This window comes from Mesoplodon mirus (assembly GCF_964341445.2).
Source record: "Mesoplodon mirus genome assembly, chromosome: 4".
NCBI lineage: Eukaryota > Metazoa > Chordata > Mammalia > Artiodactyla > Ziphiidae > Mesoplodon > Mesoplodon mirus.
Window position 1 is genome coordinate 33,749,325 of NC_138979.1, and position 27,216 is coordinate 33,776,540.

General features: G+C 48.5%; 1 protein-coding gene across 2 annotated transcripts in view; it reads left to right on the plus strand.

The window, feature by feature from the left end:
• The first annotated feature begins 3,634 nt into the window (after nt 1-3,634).
• The window catches only part of CEMIP (cell migration inducing hyaluronidase 1), a 161,455-nt gene continuing 137,873 nt past the window's right edge, over nt 3,635-27,216 (plus strand). For both annotated transcript variants that reach the window (XM_082619585.1, XM_082619586.1), the window contains exon 1: nt 3,635-3,994. The gene's annotated coding sequence lies outside the window, so the exon portion shown is untranslated. The remainder of the gene's footprint in view (nt 3,995-27,216) is intronic.

Genomic DNA, 27,216 nt, shown 5'->3' on the forward strand with positions numbered 1-27,216 from the left:
TTGAACTACTTATGGAATACTTACATACATGTACATATTTGTGCATCTGTATATGTAATTTATACATGGAAAAATACTTGGTTATACACTATGTGTTAACAGAGATGATCTTGAGTAGAAGTGATATTTTTCCTTTGTGCTTTTCTATATTTTCTGAGCTTTTTGTAATGTACATCCATTATGTTTGCAGTTAGTTGATTTCTCCTTTGTTCATTTTCTGAATTTTCGAAGTTTTTTTGCAAAGAACACGTATGATTTTTGCATTTAGGAAAAACAACAAAGTGATATGAAAACATCATGTACAGGCACAGAAGTTTACATGTATTTTAGACAGAAAAAACACAGGAAAGAGTGTTCTTTCTGTATGGTAATGAGGACACTGCAGAGAAAGATGTAGAAATCTATTTTCAGAGCTCCTAAGTGGCTGGCCCGTGTTCTAGGACTTCCCGTCCCAAATTCCAGTGCAGACCTCCACTCACCAGAAAAGCTGAGGATTTGTCTCTCCCGGGCTGGGCAACCTCATCTGCATCCAACAAAACAGGAACTGAGAAGTTATGAGTCTTGGAAATCTGGCCCCAGGGCCCATGGCTGGGAATTTCCCTTTTCGGATGCCAGCTTCAGGCTTGGTGTCCAAGGGCGACCCCTGTTGGTGGAATTGAAATTTGCCCATTATTTGCGAGCTGCTATTAGGATTGGCATCCCTGAGGTTTTATTTTTTTGTGGGGTCTGCTGGAAGCCTTAAAGCCAACAGCCACTCGCTCCTTACCCCACCTGCTTCCCAACTTTCCATGCCCCCCCTTGCCCCAGGTTTGCCTGCTGTTCGCCTGGGAAAACCAAGTCTGGGGCTTGAAGGATGAAGCCACAGTTGTGGCCAGCTTTTAAACATCACGCAAGCAGGCTGCTATAGGGGCAGGGGGCTGGCTTTGCTGGCCAGAGGTTAGAGTGCGGTGACTCTTGCTCTAAGTGACAGACTTGTATCCTGCCAGCCGACTGAAAACAGCAGTTGGGCAGCTTATGGGAGCAGCGAGCAGGTAGGCCATTCTACTACAAGAATGTGGTTGAGGTGGACAGCAGGTCACCTGAGGAAGATAGGCTGGAGGCAAGTTCACATGGAGGAAAAGGGCAGGCTTTCTGGGTGGGACCACACCATTTAAGAATATTTCCTCTCTATCTGGAGATTCTGCCCCAAACCAGAAAACCCAATGCAGCCTTTCTTGACCAGCTCCGGTGTCTGCATGTATAAGAGGAAAGTTCTTGGCATGAGGAAAGTATGGGTACTAATTATGCCAGAGTCATGTTGCCAACATTTATCCAAAAAAAGAACTACCCACATACCCCGTCCATCACTGAGTGCTGAGTGGAAGTGCTGAATGGAGCTCTGCCTGAAGAATCTGTTTTTAGACAAGCAGAGCCTGTTTGTAATTCATCAGCATTGCTCTTTTTCCCCGGGGCACTGGTCTGTGATAAAGAAAGCTGGACACCAAGGAATGTGCTGGGCATTTCTGTGCTTTGAGAAAACATGACTAAGCACTTCTCAGAGCCCATCAGCAGACAAGAATCCTTCTTTACTATTTCATCTCTCAGACGCCTGTGGTGCAGGTTTCTCTCCAGAGACCTCATTCCCTGCAGGCCCCAAATCTACTCTCTCCTGATGGGAGAGAGGAGAATCCCACCTATCCTCTCATTGCTCTAAGCAAGGCTAATTCAAGGCTGACCCTTCTCCACCTGTACCAAATGCTCAGCATCCTCCAAATGCTTGTGGGTCCTGGAATCTGGGGGGTCCTCTTAAGAAAGAAATCAGGAATTAGGGTATGGCATGGGGCACTTGGGTGGGTTCCTTCTAAATTTGCTGGAAAGGAAAGGCTGGGGAGGGAAACCTACCATAGGACCCAGCTCATTACCTCCCAAGAAGTCAAGAATGTCAGGAAGTCAAGAAAGAGAATCCCGATAACAAACCTACTGACGGTCAAGATCAGATTTCTGAGAAAGGCCTGGAGAGAGAATGCATTGCTTCCCTAGCTTAGCCAGGTAATCAAGGCTTCTGTCCCAGTGCAGAAAACATGGACACAGACTCCAGCAGCTTCTGTCTGACTATGGCCCCAAAGACCATACATAGATTCACGAAGCGGTGTGTGCTGCCTAGAATGAGGACTGTCCCTGCCGGGTCAGTTTTCACATGGCACTGGCTGGAAGGGAGAAAGGAATATATGTCCTAGGAGGACTCCAGTTAAACAGGTGAGGGACTGAGTTGTAAGCTCCAAAAAAATGGGAGGGAATACAACAAACAGAGAAGGAAAGTAGAGGGCTCCAAATCACACAGTGAGTTAGTGGCGGAGTTGAGAGGAGACTCCACGTGCCCCAGGGACCTGCTATGGCCTCTTTCCACTAGTACTGTTTCCCCGGGCAGGGGAATATCTAGAGCAGTCATGCCTTCTTGCTCTGACCCTTGAGGACCTCAGTCTGTCCAGTGAGAGGTACAGAGCTCTCTCCCACGTAGGGGAAGGATTCTAACTTACTGAAGACCTGCTGTGTGCTAGGTACCTGTACTATTGTGACCTCACTTAAATCCTACCTGTCAGTAAGGAAGCATCAGAGAACGCATTTTCCTGATGAGGAAACGGATGCCCAGGGAGGTTAAGATCCATGTGGGCAGTCACATACCTGGCATGTCTGACTCTGGTTTCAACCCAAGGCCCCACGCCTTTTCCTCTCGGAGGGAATGCTAGGTCCTAGGCCAGGATCTCTTTCTACGGCCACTGTCTCCTTACCAAATGCAAGCTCGTGTACCTCGCGCACAATGAGGCCAAACCAACCGAAATGTGGGAATTTGGAGCAGAGACAGGTTTATTGCAGGGCTATGTAAGGAGACAGGTGGCTTGTGCCCCCCCAAACCCAGAACTCCCCAAAGGGTTTCAGCAAAGCATTTTTAAAGGCAAGGTGAGAGAGGGGCGGGGTTGGTTATTGTAAACTTCTTGGTGTAGGAATCCTTTGTTCCTGCAGCTGTCCACCCAGGTCAGGTCACGATGTTCCTGTAAATCTCCAACAAGACAACTGTTATTCTCTGTTCTGCAACTTTCTATCTCTTTATGCATGAAAAAGTGTCATACTCTTAAAGGTTAGAGGTTTATCACGGGCTATCCTGTATATTTCAGGCTACAGGCAACAATGTTAACTCGAAGCAAAGGCAATAGAATACACAGGTTAAAGTAAAAGAAACAGATCTAATATTGGGTCAGATTTGTTCTTCCCTATTACACCCTAAGTCAAAAAAAGATTCTGAGGCTTAATAACCCTGAACCTTATCTCCCCGCGATTCTGCTCCAGACGCGGGACTTTCTCCTCCATAGACTCTCCTACCCCTGGACGCGAGCTGGGTTTTAACCCTGCACACCGGCGACCCTAAGCCCTCTGAGTACGGAGAACAGGCTCTGGGCGGCCCGCTGCGGCTGCTCCATCCGAGTCCTGGGCTCCAGCGCCCTCACCCGGCTGCTGCCGCTGGACTCCGCGCGCCCGGGTTCCGCAGGCTCGGGTCTGCGTCTCCCAGAGCGGCCGCCAGAGCCCGCCCGGGTCCGGCCGGGGCGCGGGGCCCCCGCCCCACTTGGGCAGGGGGGGAGCTTCAGCGGGGGGCGGGTCGGTGGCGCGCGGGCGTCAGGGGCCCCGGGGAGGAGTCAGCCCGGCGCGGCCGGCTGAAGCCGCAGCTCGCTATAAAAGCCGCCGCTCTGGCCGGCGGCCGGGGAGCGCGGGCGAGCGCAGCGCTTTGCAACCCGGCTGAGCCTGGCGAACGCAAGCGGCGCGGCGGGCGTCGGCGGCGGGGCGCTCGGGGCCGGAGGAGCTGAGTGCGGTCAGGGGCTGAGCCCCGCTTTCCCAGACGAACTACCACTCCGCTTGCCCACGTCCCGGGAGATCGCAGGGCCCGTCAGTGTGCCACCGACCGCTCCGGCCGCTGCGCTTCTGGCCCGCGAGGCGTGCCACTGTCTTGGCTACCGACCGGGAGGTAAGAGGGCCGGGCTCGGCGCGCCAGGGCTGCGCGTACTGCCCAGCCTCAGAGGGGAGGGCAGACTGGGGTTTCGGCGCCTCCACCAGTGATAGGGAAAACGTTACCCGTCATTGGCTTCTGTTTGTCCACTCAGTGCTGTGCGGTCCGCCTCTGTCTGTCTGTCCACGTGTCTGTGGAGGGGCACACGTCCTTGTCTCTGTCCGCTGTGGGATTTCTTTGAGGTCGTGTGAGCCTTTGGAAGCAGCAGGTGCCAGGCGCTCCAGTGTCCCCGGAGCGCATCGAACCGGGGGCAGATGCCCGTTTTCCTTAGAGTTCCCCCGTTCTGAATGTCTTGGGGGGGCTTGCGCCCCAAACAGTATCTTGCCGAGGAGGAGCTGCTCCGAGGGTCAGGTCGCGGGGTCCAGCCCACAGGGAGCCGGCTCACACTGTGCATGAGCGGGCATGCATCTGGCAACAGGTCTGCGCCCTGCTGCTCGGCCTTCAGCACGGTCTTCCTTCTGGTGTTCCTCTCCACCTCCCGCTGCCTACACGCTCGCGCACTCCCCGACGGCGCTAGGCACCCAGCATCGCTCTGGCACGCGACGGGTGGAGGCAATTGAATGTTAGATGACACGAGGGCCCCTACTGCTGTTTAGGCTGAGATGCCCAACCTGCCATCGCCTTGCAAGAGGGTTCGGCGGTCCCTGGCAAGGGTCGTCAGCTCCAAGAAAGGTCATATTAGGTTGGGAAGAAAGTCAGGGACCTGGTGGAGCGCAGGCCAGGGCCGTGGCCAGGTCTCCAGCTCGCCGCTCTGGGAACCAGGGCCAGAGACATTCTGGAATGGACCCGGCCGGACGCATGTGCTCTTGAGAAAGGAGCTCAGTGCGCCGAGGTCCTCCGCCGCAGACTCGCTGTCCGCGTTCTCAGAGACGGCCGCCGTTCCCCAAGGGTCCAACGCTACTGCCGTCCCCGGCGCGCCGCCAGGAGCCGATTTGAGGTCCTGAGTCCTGCTTCATGCAGCCAACGCTGCCCACAGGTGAGAACTCCCTTTTTAAACTAACCTTTTGATGTGTGAGCCAGTGCCTGGTTGCAGCCTGGGAGAGAGTCTCTCTCTCCATTCCGGCGGTCTGGAGCGTTATCCCGGGCGCGCCCGGGGGCGGGAGCCGGCGGCTCTGCGTGCCCAGGCGCGGAGCCACCATGGACAGCTCCCAGCCGCTTCCTCCACTCCCGGTCTGTGGCCCTGGGTCTCCCGGGGAAGTCGCGCGGCTTTCCTCCCAGACTCAGGGTAGCGGCACAGAGCAGGAGGAGAGGGACCACTAGTCTGCAGGAGCCCTCGGTGTCCGGTCCCAAGGCGACGTGAGCCACTCAAAAGGAAGATAAAGGGAGCCTGCGTGGTTTGTGACCGGCTGCTAGATCAGCCTGCAGCTGAGCTCTGTACAGGACCTCTGGGATGGTGCCTCTGGTGGGCTTCTCTGGCTTTTCAGCAGCCCCACGGGGCCCTCCGAGGTGTTACGACTGTGCGACGCCTGAGCGTTTGACTGAGGCAGTGACATAATGCCAGACCTAATTAGGGACCTCCCTCAAATTGTTTTCTGCGCATGATATAGGGTCACGTTCCATTTCATTAAATTATTTAGTAAATGTGGTACTGGGAGGCGATACTAGTTTCACAGTTACAGTGACAGAATGGAGAAGGATCAGACAGAACACGTGCATAGAGAATGAGTTTGGATGCATTTGCAAAAGCAACTATGCTGTTTTCCGATCCTAATCATTTCCTCCCAGGTCCATAACACTTTTAAAGAAGCTTCCATTGGTTCCTCTTTAGCCCAGTAGAGGGTTTTTCAAGTTGATTGCTTGGAAACAGGGTGGAGAGAACCTGTAGGGGTTAATCTGAGTAAATTAAACATCTCCCTTCTCTGATAAGAAATAACGTTGGCTGGGGCTCTTCTTTTTGTCAATTTCACCTATACAGAAGATGTATCTTCCTTCGTTTTAAAATTGCAAGAAATTCAGATCTGCTTCTGTTTGTGACTGGCGAAGACCCATGGAGAGTAAAAACAATTAAGCATCTTTATTTATTTATTTTTGGAGCAGCATGTGTGACTTTTCGAAAGTCACTTAAGTTCTGTGTCTGTTTCCCCATCTGTAAACTGGGGACAACACAATCTACCTTGCAGAGTTGCTGATGAGAATTAAGTAGCACAGTGTAAAGCACTTATACCGGTGCTGAGCACAGAGAAATCTCTTAAAATGGTAGCGATTATAGGTATCTTTTAAAGACGGTTGTGCTCTGCTTTTGACTTATGTTCACCAGCCCTCTATTCTCTTTCCTAACCTAGTAATTTTTTGATAGGGACTCCAGCTCCACTTTATATTCATGTTTGAGAACTGGAATCGATGAAAGTGCTGAAGTTGATCACAATGCGGAAACAAACAAAACAAAACAAACAAAACTTGTTCACCAAAGAAAAATGCAAGAATTTTTGCATGAAACAAATCAGTTGCCTGTTTTTCCCACCTGTACCACTTGGAGAAAAGATAAAGTAAGTAATTTTCAAAATCTTATCACAGCCCTCTGGTTGAAATGATCAATTCTTCCTGATTCTTCTCTCAAAAGAATGCAGGATCTTCCGAGGGACCTCTTTGACCTCTTGAAGGTGAAGTTCCCTTGGGTATTGATGGAGATCGGCCTCCACAGCTCCATTTCTGGATTCCTGCAGGGTGAAGTGAGGGGTTGCTGCACTAGGGCAGCACCTGGTCTAGGAAACCCCTGAGTGGTGGTTACCAGGCAGGAAGCGCATTCCCTTGTGCTTGAGACTTGCTTGGCTGTGAGACCCTGCCCAAGACATGCACTTGCTCTGCCTGGTGCATTGCCACTTATTTGTTCTCAGATAGATTTGAAAATTTCCTCCAGCTCCACCTTCGGGGGTCTGTCTGGTAGAAATCCCTAATATGGGACACACCACAGAAGTTTGGATAATGGAGTTGTAGTGGGTCCAATCTTACAGTTAGATTTTTTTTTTCCCCACAAAATGTATGTGTGTATGTGTGCGTGTCTGTGTGTGTGTGTTTCTGCCAGTTTCACGTTCTGGGGCTCTTAGATTTTCCATATTTTTTTTCTTTAGTAGATCAGAAGTAATCTTAGCTCCCTCCATCTGAAAGGAGTGGAACTGAAGGATGCAGTCCACAGATGCTGGGAATCTTTCTGTGACTTTTGTCTACGCGGTAATGTGAACGGAGCAGGAGGACGTGGGCCCTGGCTGACGTTTAAGTCCCGGTTCTCTTCTCTGGACTCCCATGCAGTTCCAGTTTCCAGCATACAAGACTTTCTGGTAGGAAAACTATTGAACTACAGAACACTTTTGGAGTGTAGGGGCCAAAGAGGGGAGGGACTGGCGTGAGAGGGAGAAAGAGGCTCTTCACAGATCCTGTGGCATTCTGCCTGTTGCAGCAGTGTCTGTGTGGCTGGGACGGACGGATCAAATGGCAAGAGTGGCATTCGGGGGGAAGGCCGGCGGGATGACAGGGGTGAATTCAGTTACTCTCAGCCTCCTTTGAAGCCCGCCGCTTAAGTGACCCCCTTTTAGTACCTTCTGCGGTATTGACAGAGGAGCACAAGTTGATAGGATAAAAACATTTTGCACTTGTAGTTATAAATCAAAAGAGAAATACAAGCATGTGTGTTGGGTTCCTAAAAGGAACAAAGTTGTGTTTATGGGTTGCATTCACAAGAGCCTATATCCATGATCAATCTAGGCTACATCTCTCATTCCACACGACGGCACATACCCAGATGGATCCTCTCATCTGAGTAATGCATCAGTTGTCTCCTTTTGCTTGGTGTTTATCATCACATGGAGGCAACTCAGTTTCCTCTGCACAGGGAACAGGAAAGGATTGCATTCTTACTCTCGTATCTGGTTAGGTTAGTAGGAGGTTAGGGTGGTAATGGGTTGGAGGGAGACTTCTCAGTACTGAGTTCCCTTTTATTGTTTCACCAGCTGATAGCTGGGCCCTAAGCCTCCTTTCCCAAAGGCCTGGCATGTGGATATTTCATTAAATTGGATAGGACTCTGGTGCCTATCTTAGTGACTCTCATTATCTGCACTTCCAGGGGCCATCCTAGTCTCTCTGGTAGGTTCCCTATCCTTCTTTTTCCTCTGTCTGCTTTGGTGCGAGGCTTCGTTCAAACCTGGCTCTTCAGAAGAGAGGCTGCACGCAGAGAAATGTCATCAAATATACATTTGCTTTCTGCTTAGTTTCCTCGGTGCCAGGAAACACACTTCCCCACCCGGAGGGAGAGGAGCTGCTGCTCTCCCCGCCCCTGTAATTTTCCAGGGCCCCTCTCTAGGCTCAGCTTGGTTCCAGGCATCCAAATCCATCCTTCACTTCCCACCCCCTGCAGGTGTGGGAGCCTTCGGTAGGGGAGGGTGAGGTGGGGGAGCGCACAGGCAGCCGGCCTCCCCCACTGGCGCTTACTCAGAACAGGTTTCCTCTCTCTAGCTCCGGACAGCCTGGCTCCTTGCATGGGGATATTGCTGAGGCATTATGTTTGAATCTTCTGCAAGGACAGCCACATGATAGATCGAACTCGGGTTTAAAGTGCTTTGACCAGACAACTGCTTTTGAAAACCCTGTGTGTATCTTTCCCTCAGCTGTCCATAAAAGAGCTTAGCCACCAGGCATTTTGTGTTACAGGGAAGGCACGTCTAGAAACTGGTCCTTCCGGCATGTAAAGTATCTGTGCCAGACTTCTGCCTCTCCTGTTTCTAGGTATCACTGGAGGAGGGAGCAGGAGGGCTGCAGACTCCCCCAGGAAGCTGCTGCACTCTTTGGCCTTTTCTGGGGTCAGGAGTTCATGCTGTTGGCCTGAGACTTTGTGGCTACAAGGCATGGACGCAGCCCATGGGACTGAGGAAAGTACAGTGGGCAGGACTTTTCAGACTTTCATAGGCAAACACATCACAGGGGCGCTTGTTAAAATGCAAGTTCTGATCGGGTAGGTCTGGGGTGGAGCCTGAGCATCTGCATTTCTCACAAGCTCCCAGATGATGGTGCTGGTTCGTGGCGCTCCCTTTGGGTCGCCAGGGCTTACATCACTGCTGACCTTCTGTGACACTAACTCAACTCTTTTTGGTATAATTTAAGTCCATTTCTGATGTCCGAGTAGATGGGGCCCAGCTGGCCTGTGTCCTCCTAATGACCTTCTAACGACCCTTCAAATTCTTGGAGATAATTATTGTCACTCCTAAGCTGTCTTATCAGTAGACTAAATATCTTGAACCCCTTTGAGTTTCCCCTTTTCCTGGTCATAATAAATTTTCCAAAGCTCTCTGGACCGAGTTACTTTTAAGTGCAAGACCATTGTGCAAATGGCAATTTATCTTTGCCTGGCAGAGGCATTTGAATGTAATTTTGGTGGTATTAAGAGATCACTTGGGGAATTTCATCTCACTCTGGTTCCAGACACTGAGAATGCCTGTTTACATTTAAACAACTTGACTTGACTCTGAAGATCACAACTTTTTTTTTTTTGGAACCTGAAAATGAAATTCAAGGCTCAATTATCTTCCTCAGCTGCCCTCCCTGTAGCCTTCCTGTGGGGATGAGCTGGTAATCAGAGATGCCCCCTGCAGCCCAAGATGCAAGGGTGCAGTTGCATTCAGTCACCCACTGCCGCATCTGGAAGCAGGGAAGAAACTGAGTACAAGGGTTTGAGCATCTTCTACGGGGCAGGCCCTGTGTTAGCCACTGGGGAGACAGAGTTGAATAAATGGTCTCTGTTCCCCAGAGCTAACGGTCCCGTGGGGGGAGCAGACATCAACGTCAGCAGTTGCCATGCAGTGTGACCAAGGCTAGGACAGATGGGTCAGGAGGTGTTGTGGGCAGGGGGCCTGCCGGGGGAAGGCAAAGCCAGGGGACATCCCAGGAAGCTTCCCTGAGAAGGGGCATGAGAAGAGGTGCGTCTAGAAGGATTAGCGGTTTACAGGGATTTTTCTGGTGAAACCAATGTAGGGAGTGGAGTTCAGAAGGCATTCTACACAGAGAGGGGGCCATGGGGAAAGATCCAGAAGCATAGACAGGCTTAAACCTTTCACCTCGTGCAACCCCTCAGTTGCACAAAGCTCTGTACCTGAGCTGCCCAGACCTTGGGCCACACCTGACCAAAGAGAGAGAGTCTTCTGGGCAGCTGTAGGTCTCTGGGGCCTTTTGTTTCTTGGGCCAGTGGTTTAAAATTACTTTAACTATATTTTTTCCATAAAATCTTACTAAATCCTAATGTACAAACCAGAGGAAATGTGGCTGTGGCTGGGAGTAGGGGTTTGGTTTTTGTCTTGACGTCCCCAAGGGATTCCACGGAGCTCTATGGGTTCCAAGGAAGACAGTTTGGAAACCTCTGTCTGGAGCATTTCCTTTTGCTTTTGGCAGTCACGTTAAGAGTGTTACCTTAGTCTTATCGTGGTTTGTCTTGCTATGTCTTCTTCACATTCTAGATGTCTTGCTGGTTGTTGTGTCAACAATTTTCAATGAAAAGAAACCGGAATTATCCCGTGTGACACTCTAACAAACGTGGGGTATATGGGGTGTGGCTGGGGAAGGAAACGTGGCAGGTGCTGTCTCAAAGAACTCCAGCCGTAGAGGACCACTGGAGGAGGAAAATGGAGCTGTGAACTTCTTGCAGAAATGGGCTTTTTATTTTCAACTTTGTTACTCAACCTTTTCTAATCTTACAAGGCTTTTCAGAGTCTATAAAAGCTGGCAAGAAAAAAAAAAGCATATTTCCAGGGTATAAGACTCAACAAATTCTACCCAGGATCTTGCATCCCTTTTCATTGATGTAGCCAAGAGTGAGTTTTGAAAAGGGACTGTGAGCCAGAAATACAAGAATGGAAAAGTTCCACTGGCGCAGGGTGAGGCGGAAGGTTTCAGTTCGAGCTGGAGCTCCTGTGGGCATCTTACAAAGCTCTCTTAAAGGAGAAAAATGGATACTCTAAATGGGACAACGCCCAAAGAGAGCCCCACCCCTCACTGGTGGGTGCTCCCAGTCCTCACAAAGGGATCTGAAGAGCTCCCTCTGTTCACAGAGCCAGCTCCAAAAACATCATCATATGACTGATTTAAGGTGATGAAAGTAAGGCATGTTCAGTCCAGAGAGCTCCACGGGGTATGTGAGGAACGCGGATGGAAGGAAGAGGCAGATGAGAGTGCCCTCCAGGACGGGCATCTGTAGTTGTCTGGGGCTTGTTCTGCTGCCAGACCAACAACGCACGGAACTGGGCAGTGTCAGGGAAGGCCGGAGAGCTGGTGCTCAGCAGCCTCTGTATCCAGATGGCCTCGTGTCCAGAGGTCTTGCTATCAGCCCCCCATTGCCTTGGAAACTGGAACACCCGGAACTATGGCCTTGACTCCCAAACCGTGGGGATTCAGCTTCCCCTTGCTTCCTAGGGCAGGACTTAGGCTGGGACGGGTGACCAAAGACACTGGTTCCCTAGGTCCCACAGGACTGTCTGATGGGTGGCCAGTGATGAGCCCGAGCTGTCCACTTGGATGCAGAGGCTGCTGCCCGGCTCTCACCACACTGCATGCCCTCCTTCCCTCCACTCTCCTGAGGGGGCATTGGTGCCTGCATGTGGGCAGTGAGGACACTGATGCCCAAGGGTACAGAGCTGGTACAGGATGACATCTTGGGTGTCTGTCTAGCTCTTAGTCCAATGCATCACTCACCCGGGTGCCTTCTGTCCAGGGCTCTTGTCCTTGCTGAGTGGTGCGGGCCGTTATTCCCAGCTTGGTCTCCTCGAGTCCCCCAGATTGCTGGGTCTCCAGAGCCTCCCAGGGGACAGCGGGCATGCCAAACTGTTCTCCTTCCTGTAAAGGACAACAACAATGAACCTCAAAAGGTTTGAGCCGGGGAGCAGATTTAGGCAAACCGTTAAATTTTTTCGTTTTAAAAACAAACTGGTGGTTTATGACGAGCCTGTTTCAAAGCTGACTGTGTTACAGCTCCTGAGTAATTCACTCGTATGCTAATTTTCCAAAGGTTTGGATTCAGGAAAACCTCAAACATAGTGGCTAAGTACTTTTCCTTTCCTTTAAAAATTGTGTTTATTTTGGGAGGAATTTAATCCATATGTTTCAGATCTATTTCCATGTTACTCAGCAAAAGGTTGTTATTTGCCCAACATTGCTAAGCCATGAGTGTACTTGGGTCCTTTCTCTCTCCTTCCCACAGCCGTCCCCAGACTCTACGCAGTGGGTGCTCACAGCTGAGCCCCAGGCTTGTGGCTGGTCGATTCTGTAGCCTTTTATGAGACACAAGCAAATGTAGATACGAGAGATAAAAAGAAAAATCAGTAATACTGGTTCTGTCTTTATTTAACATTTCGATATTTGATTCGCGATAGATTTTTTGCATTAATTTCAGTTTGTTAAATATTGCATTACAATATTAGCTATAGTGATGACTGAGTTCTCACCCTTCTCCCGACCGACCCCCTCTAGGGCTCATTCCTGTTGGGAAGTCAAAGTCCTTACCGTCAGTGCTGGTTCTGTTCTGATATTTTCTGATGCAGATATCGGTGCCAGAGACAGACAAACAAGCTTTGGGGATGCTAAAGGCGCCTCCAGCTCTTAACCTACCTGTTGATCTGAACTGGGGGTGTAGAAGTCTTAGGGAAAGTGGAGAAGAGACGTATGTGGGTCCTCTTTAGACATCCATGTGATCTGAAGCCGATATTTTCCCTTCTCCGTTCCTTAACTTCCTTTTTGGAGAGGAAAGGAATTGTGGTGTTCCCTTGTAGAATGTTTTGCCAGTTATGCTGGGTGGATGTGTCACTATGTCTTTGACTTTTTTTTTTTATTATTATTAGTTTCTGCTTTATAACAAAGTGAATCAGTTATACATATACATCTGTTCCCACATCCCTTCCCTCTTGCGTCTCCCTCCCTCCCACCTTCCCTATCCCACCCCTCCAGGCGGTCACAAAGCACCGAGCTGATCTCCCTGTGCTATGCGGCTGCTTCCCACTAGCTATCTACCCTAAGTTTGGTACTGTATATATGTCCATGCCTCTCTCTCGCTTTGTCACAGCTTACCCTTCCCCCTCCCCATATCCTCAAGTCCATTCTCAGGTAGGTCTGTGTCTTTATTCCTGTTTTACCCCTAGGTTCTTCATGACATTTTTTTTTCTTAAATTCCATATATATGTGTTAGCATACGGTATTTGTCTTTCTCTTTCTGACTTACTTCTCTCTGTATGACAGACTCTAGGTCTATCTGTTTTTGACTTCTTAAGAAGACATTGAGTTTACCAGATTTCTTAATTCAGTTCCTGGTAACAAAAGAGAAAGCAGTTGTGGGATTTGGGCTTTGGAACTTTCACATTCAAGGATTTCTTCTCATTTAAGTGATTTTGTAAAAATAAAAAGGCACAGCAATCTTGGTGGCGTCGATTTGGTTCACAGCTTTGAAGAAGCTGGGAGTTTCCTTTGGCCACCTAACTGTGGGCTGTGCATACACTTGAGCTTTCCAGGTGGCTGAGCTGAAATCTGTTTTCAGTTTTAAAATCGTTGGGCAATGTTGTTCCAAATGGTAACATATCCCAGGATTTTCTGAGAATGACCAGGTAGTGAAGCTCATTTTTACTTTCAACATTCCCCACATACAGTTACTTTAAACAAGAAGCTATTTTTAACATGGAAAAAAGATGATGCTTCTATTGAATCTTGCTTAATAAGCATGAACTTGAGCTTCTGCTCTGCTGAGGTTGCTTGAGGACATCACCTCTCCAAGGTCAAGGGGAACAGAGAGGGGTAGAGTCGCACTTTGAATGGGGGATGTCCGCTTCACACAGGGCCCTTTGGTGGACTTTCTGGGAAGCGTGGGGCAAAGCGAGGGTTTCCCCTCAGTGTGGAGCACGGGGCTGGCTCCCATCTCAGCCGCTCCCAGGATAAGACAGTCATTTCTTCATTCAGGGCTCAGAGGCAGAGACTCTTTTATGTTCTGTTCTATTCCCAAGGACTAGCACATAGTAGGTACTCAAATGTGAATTACATGTACAAATGCATGAGTCCTGCCTCTGAGTCCCAACCCTCGTCCCCCGCGCCCCTCGCCCCCCTGCCCCCACAAGCATATGCTTTTCTCGCGGTGGAATATGCTGAGTCTTGTGTATTCTGCTCTGGGAATTGAATGAACCGTGAGCCTGCCAGTCACCTTCTCGGAGGTGTGTACTCTGGTGGCCCTGTGGTTATTCCCATCATGTTTATTCATATCCAGTGCTTCTTGAGCGCTTACTAAGTTCAGGCACCATGCAGAGAACTTTACATACAGCACCTCAGTTAATCCTCCTGACAGCTCTGAGGCAAGTCAAGGCATCAGGTGGAGGAGACTCTGTGAGATCCACCTGAGTTCACTTGCCTGGATGTCATGGAGTTGACACAGGTCTGTGTGAGTCCAGAAACCCATGCTCTGAATAATGACTGATGTTGCCTGATTCTTAAACTCAGAGGAAGCACGTTTAGGGGAATATCGTAATTCATAATAAAGCAGTTTGAGAATAATGGCCACCCAAACACACTCGTTGATTCACCAGTTCTTTCTGGACACCTGTGATTCAGAAATGACTCCGTGGCATCTCCCTGCCATGGAGAAGCTCCCAGTTGAGGAGACGGACAGACAGGCATTCAGGTACCTACAGTCTGTGCTGTAAGGCAGGTGTGGACAAGGTGGAAACCCTACAGATTGATGAGAAATAACTGCTGGGGAAAGAGACAAGACATCATGGGGAACTGTTTTTTGATTGGGCCTTTTTTTAAAATTAAAACAATTTTTTCTTTTATTTTTGGCCGCACCGCGCAGCATGCAGGATCCTAGCTCCCCGACCAGGGATCGAACCCGCTCCCCCTGCAGTGGAAGTGCAGTCTTAACCACTGGACAGCCAGGGAAGTTCTGATGGGGCCTTGAAGGAGTGTCCAGTTTGCTGGCCGGAGAAGAGAGGGTTAGGAAGGCAGGAATAGCCTGAACTAAATTTAGAGAATCTAGAAAGCCGATATTTGGGGGAAGGTCTAGGAGTTCCCTGGAAATGAGACTGTAAAAGTGGGGGCAGGTGGTGATGGTCCTTAAAAGCTGAGTCAGGACGTTTGGCCTTTCATGTAAGTGGTTTTGACGAGGGAAGGGGGTGTCATCAGTAGTTGGACATTAGACTGTTGTTCCTGGTGGCAGGTGGCTTTTGTTGGGCTTGTGTTCCTCAGTCCTAAGGGTGGTCTTGGCAGGAAGCCCATTCCAGAATACCAGTTCTCACTTGAGAATGTAGCTCCTAGGGCCCAGCAAAGGCAGTAAGGAAAACTGCACTGCCTACAGTGGATTATTGGTGCCCGGACAAGAGGGCAAGCGGGAGAACATTAAATTGGAAATATTTCAGGGATCTCGTGGCCCGAGACCCTGCCAAAGTGAGGTCTGGTCCTTCTGCAGGTAGAGCTCCAAGGCTTTGAGAAAAATGTTCTGAGACTCATGAGTCTTCGGGATTATCCCTCCAGACCAATGCATCCCTGCTTTCTGTATCCAGTCTCACTGTGGGGTCAGAGTGTTCTAATCTTCATCCCGTGGCCTTTGTGCTGATTTTTTTTGTAAGCACCTTCATAATTCTTCACAAATTCTTGGGCAGATTCCTAACTGCTTTGTTTGACTGATCTGTAGCAGAAGTGGTGGAAGGAATGTGGGTGAAAGGGACAGAATTTTCACGAGAGGCTCGCCTTGAGGAGGAAGGAGAGAGCAGTCACTGTGAAAGATGTTAGTCCAGTTCTAATAGTCCAGCTTGAACTGGATGAAACAGATACTCTGAATGCTGTCTGGCCTGCAGAGGTGCCAGGGTGACCTTCCAGCCTTCATCTCTTTCCTGCCCTGTAGCTGCGATTAGACATTCAGGTGATTTCAGTGAACTAAACCCATCCACAGATATTCTCTTAGTGTTGCTCCTGTACCCAGGACTGTATTTCATCCTACAGCAAATCTAAGAGGGCCCATCAAATGACCAGAGGAGAGAGAGGTCACGAGGTCTGGGGCTCTGCCCTCTGACAGAAACATATTAGTTTAGATTCAGATCATCAATATCTCCAAGAGGGTTCTAATCAGATGAATGGAGAGAAATATGAAGGAAGTATTTCAGGAAAAACTCCTTTAGATTTTGCTGACTACAGAATTAACTGTTTTTTAAATTCCTTCCTCATCATGTTTTCAAGCTTTTTAGCTTATATTTTCCTTGATTATAGGATGTTAGAGATGGTGTCACGAGCTGAAAAGGGGGCATGAGCTTTGGAGCCTCGCAGATCTAACTGCAAATCTGCCTCCGCCACTGATGAGCTCTGTGACCGTGGACAAGTTACTTCACCTCTTGGTGCCTTCGTTGTTTATTCACCCCCTAAAACGGGATGATTGTGTATTATTCTGAGACTAATCCATGGCAAATAATAGTGAAATAATACACGGCAAACTTCTTAGAGTTGTGACCTGGTACGTACGAGGTATACAGAATGGCATTTCTCTTCCGTTTGTTGACGGACTTGATTGAATTAGTAGACATTTTAAGTGGAGAGGGCAGTGCTGTAACTTGTGGAGGCATTTTCACACGTTCGGACTTCAGTAAACTCGGGGAAGTATCCAGTCCCGCAGCCACCATCTGAATGGCCCAGGCATGCGCTCCAGAGGTCGAGTGCAGAGGAGAAGATTGTGTGCCAAGTTCAGCATCCGCGGGGGCAGGGGACTGGGTCCTCCTGGCTCACCACTGCCTCTCCAGAACTGAGCTGGTGCTTAACACACATGTATGAATGAATGACATTTTAAATAAATTAAAAAAAATTTTTATTGATGTATAGTTGATTTTCAATGTTGTGTTAGTTTCAGGTGTACAGCAAAGTGTCAGTTATATTTATATTCTTTTTCAGATTCTTTTCCATTATAGGTTATTATAAGATATTGAATATAGTTCCTGTGGTATATAGTAGGTCCTTGTTGTTTATTTTATATATAGTAGTGTATATCTGTTAATCCCAAACTCCTAATTTATCCCTCCCGCCTCTTTCCCCTTTGGCAACCATAAGTGAATGAATGATATTTAAAATTTATTTTAATTTTTAAAAATTTTATTGAACTATAGTTGTTTACAATGTTGTGTTAATTTCTGCTGTACAGCAAAGTGACGGTTACACATATACATATATTCTTTTTCATATTTTTTTATTATGGTTTATCACAGGATGTTGAATATAGTTCCCTGTGCTATACAGTAGGACCTTGTTGTTTATCCATCCTATATATAATAGTTTGGACCTGCTAATCCCAAGCTCCCAGTACTTCCCTCCCCTCCCCTCCTCCCTCTTGGCAACCACTAGTCTGTTCTCTGTGTCTTTGAGTCTGTTTCTGTTTTGGAGATGTGTTCACTTGTGTTGTATTTTAGATTCCACGTATAAGTGATATATGGTATTTGTCTTTTTCTTTCTGACTTACTTTGCTTAGTATGATAATCTCTAGGTCCATTTCCGTGTTGCTGCAAATGGCATTATTTCATTCTTTTTATGGCTGAGTAATATTCCATTGTATATATGTACCACATCTTCTTTATCCATTCCTCTGTTGATGGACATTTAGGTTGCTTCCATGTCCTGGCTATTGTAAATAGTGCTGCAGTGAACATTGGGTGCATGTATCTTTTTGAATTATGGTTTTCTCTGGATATATGCCCAGGAGTGGGATTGCTGGGTCATATGGTTGGTAGCTCTATTTTTAGTTATTTTTTAAAATTAATTAATTTTTGGCCGTGTTGGGTCTTCGTTGCTGCGCGCAGGCTTTCTCTAGTTGTGGTGAGCGGGGGCCACTCTTCGTTGTGGTGTGTGGGCTTCTCGCTGCAGTGGCTTCTCTTGTTGCGGAGCACGGGCTCTAGGTGCGCAGGCTTCAGTAGTTGTGGCACACGGGCTCGGTAGTTGTGGCGCACGGGCTTAGTTGCTCCGTGGCATGTGGGATCTTCCTGGACCAGGGCTCGAACCCGTGTCCCCTGAATTGGCAGGTGGATTCTTAACCACTGCGCCACCAGGGAAGTCCCTATTTTTAGTTTTTTAAGGAACCTCCATACTGTTCTCCATAGTGGCTACACCAGTTTACTTTCCCACCAACAGTGCAGGGGGGTTCCCTTTTCTCCACACCCTCTCCAGCATTTATTGTTTGTAGATTTTTTGATGATGGCCATTCTGACTGGTGTGACATGGATGGACCTAGAGATTGTCATACAGAGTGAAGTAAGTCAGAAAGAGAAAAACAAATATATAATATTGCTTATATGTGGAATCTAGAAAAACAGTACACATGAACTTATTTGCAAAACAGAAATAGAGATACAGAGGTAGAGAACAAACGTATGGATACCAAGGGGGAAGCGGGGTGCGATGAATTGGGAGATTGGGATTGACATATATACACTACTACGTATAAAATAGATAACTAATGAGAACCTACTGTATAGCACAGGGAACTCTGCTCAGTCCTCTGTGGTGACCTAAATGGGAAAGAAATCCAAAAAAGAGGAGACCTATGTATACATATAGCTGATTCACTTTGCTGTACAGCAGAAACTAACACAATATTGTAAAGTAACTATATGCCAGTTGAAAACAAAAAGCAAAAAAGTCGACCGTTTTTTATTCTCAGAGGTCTTCTCAAAGCCTTTATAAACCACTGTGCAGCGTGGATCTCCAGTAGGGGAGTGGACTACCCAGCACTTCCCGAGAGCGTTCTCCGTAGAGGACCTGGTGAGACTCACATGCTGGGGAGCACGTGTTGGGGAAATTCTGGGCTCAACATTGATTAGTGGATGAGAATAAAAAACAAAGACTGAGTGTAATTGGGCCCCTCTGCCCCCAAAGCCTTAATTGGTACTAATTACAGTTTTATGAACACAGGTGTTACCTTTGAATTTGAGCAGAAGGCTTTTGTCAAGTTATCTTTATAAACTTTATCATTTTATTTTGGGGACAAAATGTTGCCAAGTGGGTTCCTGGCTTGGGGGATCTGAACAATGGTCTAACCAGGGGTCAGAGACCCTTCAGAAGTTTATCTCTGCTTTTCTGCTATTGGTGACTTTTCTCTGGTTTAACCACTGATGGTCTATTAGCTCTCCTTCGCTTTTAAGAGGGGGTACTACCTTGTTGCTCCAAACAGTTCCTGATCAGAAATTTCTCCCTCTTATTACCGGACACAAAGTAAGAGCAAGTTTACAGACTTGCCGTAACTACATCCATAGGACTGTCTTTTCCACCACAAGTTTCTTCTTTGCTTACCTGGATTCATTCACTAGTTTATTCATGCACCTAGCAATTCACTGGAATCAGCTCATACTATTCCAGATGCTGTACTAGGCCCCGGGGGATGCGGCAGTGAACAAAATGGGCCGAGTTCTGCCTTCATGGAGATTGCAGTCTAGAGCAGTGCTGTCCCAAAAACAAACGTGTAAGGTGAGCCACATGTGGAATTCTAATTTGTCTAGCGGCCCCATCAACACAAAGTCCAAAGAAACAGGTGAAGTTAATTTTAATAACATACTTTATCCCAACACAGCCAAACCGTTGTCACTTCCATGGCTAATCAATACAGAAAGTATCAAGGTCGTTCACAGTCTTCTATTCATACCAAGTCTTTGAAACCGGTGTGATTCTGCACTTACAACGCATCGCCGTTGGGACTAAGTGTGTTTGAAGTGCTCGTTAGCCTCAGGTGGCCACTGTATTTAACAGCAGAGGTTTAGAGAGACCTATAAGGAAATGCACACGGGTATGTGATTGCAAACCATGGTTGATGATATGAAGCGAAGTTAAAAGGTACCAGGAGGGGCGGGGCTTCCCTGGTGGCGCAGGGGTTGAGAGTCCGCCTGCCGATGCAGGGGATACGGGTTCGTGCCCCGGTCCGCGAAGATCCGACATGCCACGGAGCGGCTGGGCCCGTGAGCCATGGCCGCTGAGTCTGCGCGTCCGGAGCCTGTGCTCCGCAACGGGAGAGGCCACAGCAGTGAGAGGCCCGCGTACCGCAAAAAAAAAAAAGGTACCAGGAGAGAAAACAGGGCATCTGGGGAGCTGGGTGGTGGAGGGGGGAATGGAAGGAGTTGGGGGGGAGGAGAGTCTCTTTGAAAGAGCAACATTTAGGCAGAGCCTAGGAGGGTGCTGTGGAGGTTTAGGCAGACCCAGAGTGGGGCAGGGATGCCTCCGGCAGCAGGAGTGCATGGAGGCCCTGGGGCGAGACCTGAGAGAGGCCCAGTCTGCCTGGGGCAGGGAAGGAGAGGGGCAAGGCAAAACTGGAGTGGAAGGTAGGGGAGGGGGGTGGGGCAGAGGGAAGATCGCTGCAGCATCCTTCAAACCACGTTCAAGGCTGTGAACTTCGTTTAAATGCGATGGAGTCATTCAATGGTTTTAAGCATGGGAGTTACATTGTCTGATACTTGTTTTTCAAAAGGGCCCTCTGGCTGCTCTCAGATGACTTCCTGTGGGTAGGGGGTGGAGGTGGGCAGCGGTTGGCAAAAGCAGGAAGAACACAGAGGAGGCTCTGGTGCTGGGCAAGGGGCGCAGAGATGGTGAGATGGAGGTGGAAGGAGAGCTGCGGGTGGATCCAGCTGGTGTTTAGGAGACACGGTGGACAGAACGGGATGGTGGTTTGGACATAAGGTGAGGGAGAGGGAGGTGTCTAGGGAAACTCCCAATTTGGGGGGCTGAGTACCTAGGTGGATGCTGGGAAGACTGGAGAAGGTTTGGGTTGGAGATACACATTCACGACACCAAGGGGCATGACCAAGCAAGAAACCTTGCATCTTTTCAATAGGGGTTATTCATTGCTTTCAAAAAATCAGTGACTTTTAAATGCTATGGAGTGTTTAATGATTATCTCTGAGGGTAAGGTATGAAATTGCTTCTGTTCCATTTTGCAATTTATTATTGCAGTTATACACAGTTTGTACCAGAAAGTATTTCCATAAAGAGATGCTTTTTTCCTCCCCACCACACTTTTAAAACACTTTGAAACAGACCTTAGCAAGGATTTTCAACAGAGATTTGGGTTAGCTTCTCTTTGCTGATTACACTTAGACCACAGAGTGCTTTGCAAATGGATAAGATCTGCGGCGAAATTCAGTGTCACTAAGGTGTATCCTCAGTGGATCCATTTTTCGTCTTGGATAGCTCTGATTGAGAACTTGAAACCCAAAGTTGTACTCAACAGGAGCCTGCCAGGAAATGAATGAGCAAGCTAAAGGTACTCTGGATGAAATGCTCTTATCACAGGACTTTTGGTGCGTGCTCTGTGTCCCACTTACATGGGTGATAAGTCAGCAGTGCTTTTATCAGTCTGACTTTTATCGAAACAGATACCAGGGCCTTGAAACTTTGAGTCAGTGCCAGGTGAATCAATAAAACCAGGAGATACTGCATTTGCTTAGCCAGTTTACTCAGCAAACACTTATTAATCAACCACTCTACACCAGACACGGAGCATACAAAACACAATAATTCATGCCCCTACCTTACAATTCAAGGTGGGGTGGTCATGTGAATAAAGGAGAATAGTAAAACATTCTATGTTCGTGCAAGGCACAGAAAAGTGAGAGGACTCCGTTATTCCTGGAGGACTTAATGCTTGATTTGAACCCTGCGACATAGTGAGAATCTGTCCGTCAGTCAGAGAAGGGCTCTTTGGACACAGGGAGATCAGCCAATGTGTTTCATGAAAGGAGTTACCAGCAGGTCAATATGGCGGGAGTGTCTGGACAAAGCCAAATGGGGCGAGAGATGAAGCTTTGGAGTGAGAGATGTCCAGAGACGGTTCTCTCTCCCTGTCTTCCTTTTGGGTGATTTTGTAAAATATGTGAAATCTTTTCGTGTAGTCCAATCTGTTGATCATTTCCTTCTGGATTTCTTCCGTCAGTGTACAATTCTAGAGTCTTCTGGTCGTCCGGTGGATTGATTTTTAAGCTCCTTGACCTGCGTGGAATTTATTTCAGTTCGTGGTGCAAAGACAGATTCTAACTTAGTTTTCCCCTCAATCAACTAACCTGTTATCCAAGCACAGTTTTCTTGAACAGGCTCTCCTTTATCCATTGGTTTGCGCTCCCAGTGAAAGCTTAGCTGATCCAGTTACCGGTGTAGAAGATGGCAGAAATGTGATAAGGCTAGCGTGGCAGGAATTCAGCCAGACACTTGATCTGACCATCTGGGCGGACTTCAGAGATTCCATCTCAGTGGACCAGGCCTGGCTATGTCTCCAAAGCTCTGCAGGGACACGGCCAGCTCTGCCGGCTGTTCTGCTCTAAGAATTTAGCCAAATGAGGATCAGTCTGGTGGCACACTGGGCTGCTAGCCGGCGTGCAAGCTCTACATCTGGGCAATCCCTGGGCAGCGCTGCCTGGGGAGAGGAGCTGGATAATTCCTCCTTGGGTTGGGTGGTCATCTCTGTGTCCCAGTGAGTCAAAGCCTGAGAGAGACCACTCACTGGGGTGCCCATGCTTACCCAGACTATGGAAGCCCTGGTCCAGGAATGCCAGCATCCTGGGTGCAGTCTCCTCCACGAAATAGAAAGTTTTATGCACAAATAGCGTAAGGAAATTTGTTCCTAGCCTATGTTGAAGAGGCAGCTGAAATCCCCTCACCATCCTCTGGGTGCCCAGAGTATCGCTGTTATGACAGACCCCGTGAGTTAAATGGTTGGATGTCCGTTCTCCCCCTCTGCCTGGGGGCTCACCTCTTATTTATTTATAGAGCCTCGGGGCCTATTGTAGGTTGTGACAGAGTCACTGCCTGCTACCTCTATAGAATGAATGAATGAATGACTAATAATTGAATGTGGCTGGCTTTTCCATGTCTTCCCACAGCTGGACTAGTTAACATTGGTGGTGGCAACTGCTTTTAAACTGCTGGTCTTTCTCTTTATTAAAGTCCTGGGAAAACCTTGACTGTAATGTCATCGTACTTCAGGACTTCTTCCTCATCCAAGGCTTTATTTTTCATCGAATACGTGTGATAGTCACACTCTTGGGGTGTCTTTGCAAACCATATTTTCAAAAAACTTACTTTATATCAAAGTTAGAGAAGAGATTCATATTCTAAAAAGACTTGCAAAGTAATTAAGGTTCCTGCTGTTTCTGACCCTATTGAAAAGATGTGTAGGGGCAAAGACATTGAGTTTACCTCGCCTTTTAACTTTCCAAAAACCTGTTAGAAAGTGGAGCTGTTGGTCTAGAGGTTTGGGGGCCAAAGGGGAAACAGCTCAGCCTGGTGCACGGGACCTTCCATGGCCGGACTGCACCTGCCAGCCAGCTGGTTCATCTGTGTCTCGATTCAACTGGCAGAACGGCTGGAAGCTGGCTGGTCTAGGATGTCCTTGCCCACATGCTTGGCATTGGCTGACTTTCTTCTGAAGGAATAAGGGGCACTGGACCATGTATCTCTTATCATCCAGCAGGCTAGCCTGGGTGTGTTCTAAGGTGACTGATCCGGTTCTGAGAGACAGAGGGAACGCATGCCTGGATCTCAAAACTCAATGGCATCCCATCACTTCTGCTTCATTCTGAAGCAAGGCCAGCTCATGTTCAAGGGGAGAAGATTTTGATTCTACCTTGTGATGGGAGAAGCTACAAACCCATATTGCAAAGGACACGGATCTAGGGAGAAGAGCAAAGGGTGGGGGGAATGGGGCCATTTTTGTAATCAATCCACGACCCTTGCCTTGGATAGAATTGCTTCCTCCATAGTAATATTGCAACTCGGATGTACTTATATGGTGACACCTTGCATGATTTCTCTCCGAGCCTTAATTGTGCAAACATGTCCTGGTACTTGCATTCATCTCAGCTGGCACCTGGGTCATCAGTTAACCTTTTGGGGATGTGTTGGCCATCCATCCATCCTCCAAGTACAGTAACAAGGACAGGCCAGCACCTGGGAGTGGGAGTACCCAGGAGGTAGGGGACCCTGTGGTGGGAAGGGGACCATGCAACACAGGATCTTGGCTGCATTTCCTGAAGGCTGGCTTAAGCCATCAGCTGCTGCAGGGCAGGTCCCAGAGCCCGAAGGAAGTCCTGCTCACCCTTCCTGATGCCCTAGCCGGGCGTGGGTAGGCAGGTTCTGCCAGCTGAGGTTCCAGCCCTTACCCACCCTGTCAGCAATGCAGCCCCCAGAGGACCTCCTCCAGGCCCTGCCCACACACCCGGATGTTGACAGGGGCATGGCTCCAGCACCAGCTTTCATGGATGGTCTCATCGCTTTTAAAATAATGACCGTGGGGTGTGGGCTGGCCAGAGTGGTGACATCACTTTGCTGCAATTCTGGATCAGTTCCTGCTGCTTTTCACCACATCTTGGAATGACTGAAATGAATCTACTGGTTGGGTATGTGTCCTGGAAGGTTTCTGGCATGTTGACACTTCCATCTTGTTGTGATCAGGAGAGCGATGGCTTTGAGGTCAGAGGTCCTGGGTTCAAGATTCTGTCACTGGCTTGCCGTGTGAACTTGGACCATCAGCTTCACTTTTCCAGGCCCGAGTTTTCTTATTTGTACAATGATGGATCCACCCCTGCTTTTGTAAAGGAATGGTGAGGTTGAACTGGGATCTTCCATCAGAGCCGCTGGGATGTGTGAACTGCACGAAGGTGCTGGAACAGGGGGGAAGTGAGAGCTGAAATTCTCCACCACTCTGCTCACGAAGCTGGGTGCCCTGGTAGGGGGGGCTGTGTCTGCTGTGAGGAAGGGGTACGTTTCTCTTGGCACAGAGGTGTTCCCAACTTGCCAGACTGTGTACTCTTGGGGCTGCATCAGCCCAGAGGCGTTGCCTCTTCCAGAAACTCACATAGATGCCCTTGAGATGGCCCAGTCCTGCCTGTTTCCCCTCTGGATGTTTTCTCACTGGACCCAAGCTCACTGCTATCAGGTAAAGGTTTTTCTCCAGAGAACAATTTTGGCTTTCAGTTGGTTACTATTTTAACAGACCTTTAAATCCTAAACCTATAAATAGTAAGAAAGGGTCATTCCGGGGTCACAGATTAGGATCATGGAGACTGGAGTGTTTCCATCCCTCCGACCTTGATTTTATCTTGAACTATACCTTGTGGGTAAGGGATTGTATCTTCTCAATTATGAAATTCTGGTGAGTTTCCCCAGCCTTCCACCCAGGAGAGCCAACATTCCGGTCGCCTCTGAGGCCTATGTGGTCCTGGCAGGAAGGAGAAGACCATTTGCACATGCACTGGGTACAGACTTACCACGCAGAATGGCTTCTCAAGGCCATTGTTCTCCACTGATGTTTCCCAGAGCCCTAAGAAGAGGGTGATTCCTGAGCCCCATCGTGAACTGCCCCTGCCCTGAGAGCTCATTCTGTATTTCCTCACATACCTTCCTTGCCCAGTGCAGAGGTGGATGACTTCACACAGCTATCAGATGACCAGGCAGGAGCGGCGTCCTCCCCGTAGATGTATGAACAGTATTCAGGTCAATTTTTTAAAAATAAATTTATTTATTTATTTTTGGCTGTGTTGGGTCTTTGTTGCTGCACGCGGGCTTTCTCTAGTTGTGGCGAGCAGGGACTACTCTTCGTTGCGGTGCGCAGGCTTCTCATCGCGGTGGCTTCTCTTGCTGCGGAGCGCAGGCTGTAGGCACGTGGGCTTCAGTAGTTGTGGCATGTGGGCTCAGTAGTTGTGGCATGTGGGCTCAGTAGTTGTGGCACGTAGGATCAGTAGTTGTGGCTCACGGGCTTAGTTGCTCTGCCCGTGCATGTGGGATCTTCCCGGACCAGGGCTCGAACCCGTGTCCCCTGCATTGGCAGGCACATTCTTAACCACTGTACCACCAGGGAAGTCCCTTCAGTTCAATTTTGACCCAAACTTTTAGGCCAAATTGGATTAGGAAATGTGCAACCAAGAAGGTTTAATTTTAGGATTTTATGTAAAAAAACAAAAGCAAAACCAAAAAGAATCTTGCAAGAAGCAAATATAGTAATGGAAAATTCCCTGGGCTGGGAAGCAAGGCAATGAAGGTGGTGATAATGATGGTTATTGGTTTTTGAATACTTACTATCTTCCAGGCACTATGATCAATATTTGCGTTTCTTGCCTCATTTAGGTCTCCCAGCAGCTCCACGAGGTTGGGTCTGTGCTATGCAGACTACCTAGATGAGATAAAAGAGACCTAGAGAAGTTAAGCAACTGGCCCAAAGACACACAGCGAATCTGTACGCGTGTGTGGTGCTGGGTGGATGGGGAGGCCTGCTGTTGGAGCTCAGGTCTCTTCTTTGCTTCTCACTCATTTTCTGTTGTGGGGAAGTGCCTACCTTTGGCCCTCACAGATCCCATCTGGAAAATGAATCCGTTGGACCCAAGATCTCTTTTCAGCTCTGAATTACTCTGATCTCTATGACTTGCATCTTGCTGAAGATAATGGTGCTTTGGGGATGCTCTGTTTGTCAATGATGTTGCTGCATCGCCAGAGAGCATGTGAGATAGCGTTGAGAGCGTAACGGTCATTTGATGGCGAGGGTTCTGGGATAAGGAGTACGAACCCCAAGTTTCATTTTCGGCTTCCACACCAAGTGGCTGTGTGGCCTGAGACAGGTTGATGCTTCTGAGCCTCAGTTTCCCCATCTGTAGACACGAAGGTTGAGTGGGATTTTCTCCAGGACCCTAAGAGCCCTGGAGGGGGATGCCAGCCCCTTTCCCCAGCTCCTCCAGACATCCGAGGGCAGATTTTCATGCAGGATCAGACTTTTGAAGCATCTGTGTCTTCCCTAATGGATGACTGGGATTTCTTCACATCAGGTGAACATTTCAAAACTTCTGGAAAGGACTCTGACATGAGAGCAAATGGATCTTCCTTTTGGGAAAAAACCAAGATCTTCCCTCTGGTGAGAACAAGCTGAGACAGATTTCTTGTCCTAGTACCTAAACCATGGGGCAAGCAGAAGGGCCGGGTAGAAAGATTTTTAATGTTGCTTTTGCCGTTGTTGGGAAAAGTTTTAGTTCCTCTCTAACGTGGGAGGTAGCCCAGGCCTGAGTTTCTTGGAGAACCAATGCCGGGAGCAAGTCACATGGCTGAGCCATCATTGCTGCCCCGCGAGTGTACGTTTGTCCCTGCAGGCAGGCGTTCAGCTAGTACGAAAACCCCAATTTCTGTGTCAATACCCACCCCGCCCCAGCTCCCACAACTGCATGAAAGCAGGAGAGGCAGACTGA